This window comes from Bison bison, unplaced genomic scaffold (genome assembly GCF_000754665.1).
Source record: "Bison bison bison isolate TAMUID 2011002044 unplaced genomic scaffold, Bison_UMD1.0 scf7180017864213, whole genome shotgun sequence".
Taxonomy (NCBI): Eukaryota; Metazoa; Chordata; class Mammalia; order Artiodactyla; family Bovidae; genus Bison; species Bison bison.
Window position 1 is genome coordinate 6,199,475 of NW_011494785.1, and position 4,050 is coordinate 6,203,524.

Genomic DNA, 4,050 nt, shown 5'->3' on the forward strand with positions numbered 1-4,050 from the left:
CATCCCTTCATAGCAGCCAAGAGAGACAGAGGCCGCCACTCGCCCAGAGAGCGTGTTTCTGCTGTTCCTGATGCCCCTGCCCCCATCCTCCACAGGCCTCCTGGCAGGGTTCCAGGCCAGCAAGGTAGATAAGAGGGGAGCCGGCCTAACCTGGTGCTGCCTGAGGCCTGGAGCAAGCAGTCCCTCCCTCCAGCCCCGTGAAAATAAGAAACTTGAGGCTCGGGGAGCTTATCCAGTGCCTGAGGGCACATGTTAGGGCCCAAGTGTGACCAGCAGTCCTGGGAAGTGACCACCCTGACTGCACATTACCACCCTCCTCACCCCCCGGCAGGTGCTGTCCCCCAGGGCCAGGGTTGAGGGCACACGCTCTCCAGGGCTGTCAGGACTGTGGTGTGTCCCTGCCCCAGCTCCACCCAGGATTTCCTGGTAAGTCCTTTTGGCTTGAGGGCGTTTTTGGAGCCACAGAAATGACTGCCACCCGCCTAGCTGCTTCAGGCAGAAGCCTCCACATGAAGGGCAGCACCAATCCGGCCACAAACACTTTGTCAAGTGTCTAAAAGGGGATGTTTTTGCTCGGTTCTGCGGCCCCACCGCTGACCCCTGCTACCACCACCTCGACGCCAGCCGCTGGCCTCCCTGCCCACATCCTGCTGGAGCTTCAGCAGTGGGCGCTTCCCAGGCCGTTGCAGGTTTTTGCAGACAATCTGCACTGAAGCTGCTGGGCCTCCTGAAGCAGCCACGGGGATTAAGGCGGGAGGCGGGGGCGGGCAGGGCCCAGCATTTCTGGAGTCCAGGCAGTGCCATCTGGCGCAGCAGGAGAGCACGTGGCTGTTTTGGAGCCTGTCAGATTTGCTTCCTAACTTGGCTTCTACCATTTAGCCGGCCAGAGACGTGGGCCAGGAGCCTGGGTCTACTCACCTATAAAACCCCACGATCCCAACCTCACTGGAGAAGGTGCTAGAGTATCTGACAATAAGTGCCATTGTCCCCATGTAGCAGGACACAGAGGGCAAGGGGCAGCTGAGGCAGGAATGGGGGTTAAAGGATCTTTCCGTTCCTGACTTTGCAGGCTGAATAATAAACAGGGTCAGGCACTGTCTTAAGCATTTTACATATCAATTTATTTAACACAACACCCTATCAGGTAGATGCTATTGTTATCCTCAAGTGAGCAAGTGAACTGCCTCAGCTCAGGTCACCCTGCTAGTGAGAGGCTGAGCCCAGCTAGCCAGCTCTGTCTACACCAGTAAGCTCTGTTCCTGCTGTCTCTTTGGGCTGGAAATAAATGTCCATTGATGCAATGTCTTCACTTGCCATTCACGTTAACTGTTTGTTGAGCTCCTGTGACTGTGGCACATTGTTCAGCCCCTGAATTCAGCGTGACCCAGACAAGACGCAGGCCCCCATCGGGAGGACACTCAGCAAGTCATTGGCTGGTGACCTCTTTGGTCCCACATATGCAGTTCTAAAACTATGATCTCAACATTCACTGATTGAGATCTCTGTGTCTGAAAGTCTCTGATGACAACATCCTTCAAAGGAACAGCTTATGCTCCAACTACAAGGGCTTCAAACCTTTATATGAGTGTTGATGATCTGAGTGTGCTCAGGCTTAATTATATCCTAAAATATACCCCTTACCCAGCTAAAAGGTATGGCAGTGCCACCCAGGCTGGACACAGAGGAGCCAGGTGCCCTTCCTGCAAAGGCTCTTGGGTTTGGTTGGAGGGAAGTCTGAAGCCCAGAGGGGCGGCCCAGAGTTCAGGTGGCCTGATTATGTGGCTCAGTTGTCTCCACAGCAGCTGCTGCTACAGTCCACATGGACTGAACCCTCCTTAAGCTGGAGCTGGGGGCTCAGGCTCAGGCAAAACTAGGAAGGACAGAGGTACAAGCCAGGACTTGCCCTCAAGGCCCTTCAGAACAGCTGGGGAAGTGATCAAGTCCAGGCCAGTATGGTCTGGGCCAAAGGCAAGGCTGGAACAGGGTGGGGACCCCACGTAGCCTGGAAATTTCCCAGATGCCAGGACAGTGGCACCTGGTGTCACGTTGCTGCCTCAGGAGTCTTCTGTTTCCTAATTCTGCACACAGCTGGTTGCGACAACTGCAGAGACAGGGGAAACTGAGTCACCATGAAGTCCAGTGGCGAAGGTGGAGAGGCTAGAACTAGAACCCAGACATTGCAAAAAGCAGCCCCACATCTTAAGAAGCCAAGTCTACATTGGACCCTGATGTCTCTTTCCATCAAGGCATTCATCAAGCCCCGCCTTCCTCAAGAATCCCCTCCTGGGGGGCCTTCCAGCTGGGAGAAGGGAAGTGGGCAAGGAAACCTAGCCTGGGATTGATCCCGTCATCCTGGCCTGAGCCTTTGATCCAACAACCTCCCAACTTCTGGCCAGGATTCCACATTCACCTTCCCTTTGCAGCCCCTCCACACCCCGCTAGGGCCTGCCTGCTCTCCCTTCGAAGAGTGGAGGGGCAGCCAGTGTCCAGCGCACGCCCACTGTGTGCCAGGGCCCATGCTGGGCACTGGGAATGTGTTAAGATGTCCAAATCGGAGGCTGTACTCTAGAAGTCCCCAGTCTGCCGACTCATACACAGCAGTGGGTGCTCGAGTAACCCTCGAAGTGAACTGGAGCTCTAACGAGGCAAAGAGCAGTGAGTGAACCAGGACTCTATCTCAGGCCCCCCCGCCCCCCACCCTCGGAGCTCCTGATGCCCAAGGGGTGCAGAGGTTCAGAGTAAGGAGAGCCTGCTGCTACTGCTGCTAAGTCGCTTCAGTCGTGTCTGACCCTGTGCGACCCCATAGACAGCAGCCCATCAGGCTCCCCTGTCCCTGGGATTCTCCAGGCAAGAACATTGGAGTGGGTTGCCATTTCCTCCTCCAATGCATGAAAGTGAAAAGTGAAAGTGAAGTCGCTCAGTCATGTCCGACTCTTAGCGACCCCATGGACTGTAGCCTACCAGGCTCCTCTGTTCATGGGATTTTCCAGGCAAGAGTACTGGAGTGGGTTGCCATTGCCTTCTCCGAAGGAGAGCCTACTGTTTCCCAAAGACTCTCATCTTGAGTTTACTAGCAGTTATGGAGCATCTCCCTGGAGAAGGACACGGCAACCCACTCCAGTATTCTTGCCTGGAGAATCTCATGGACAGAGGAGCCTGGTGGGCTACAGTCCATTGGGTCGCAAACAGTTGGACACGACTGAAAAGTGACTGAGCACGCACGCATGGAGCATCTACTCTATGTCCAAGTCTGTTTTGGGTGGAGGCTCAATGAAATAACTACTACTGAGTTTGGGGAGGTCAGAGCATCAGCCACATCACTGCCTCACAAGAAGTTAGGGCAGGGACTGAGGAAGTCCTCCCAGTGAAAGGACTTCATAGATGGAGAAAACTCCATGTGAGGCCGGAAGAGAGCAGGGTGGTAGGGAGCTGCTCTGGGAAGGTCTGCCATGGCTGAAGGAAGGTGAGTACCCCCATGAAAGGGGTGATGCGAGCAGAAACGAGTGCTACAGGAGCAGGCAGGGGTATCTCGTCCACTCTTCCAGGTGGGCAGGGTCGGGACAGCTGCCCACAGGCCTTTAGAGGCAGTGAGGCCAGAGTTCCAGGGACTTGTCCCAAGGCACACTGGCAGCCAGGTGGCCCAGGACGCCAAAGCAGCCAGCCAATCATCTTCCAGCAGGGCCGAGGAGGCTGACCTTTGGCTCCAGGTGGCCAGGGGGTCCTTTGGGAAATGAGGGGCAGGACAGCATCCTTCTGGGAAGCCCGGATGGACCAGTTCTTGGCCTCTGACTCCTAAGTATGGAAGCCTGTGTCTCCTTTAAGAGGGTGCTGAGGTTATTTATACCTTGGCCTGCAGGCCAGTGGGTGGGGCAGGAACCCAGGAAGCCAAGCCGGGCAGGCGCTGTGGCTGGAACGGGCTTACCTGCTTCCCGCCACCGGGGCTGGGCGGGGCGGAGCGGGGAGGAGGGGCCGCGCACACAACCTGTGAATCGCCGGACGGCCGGCGGACCCACACTCGCCGGCACCGGCGCAGGGCGAGGCGGGGGCTGC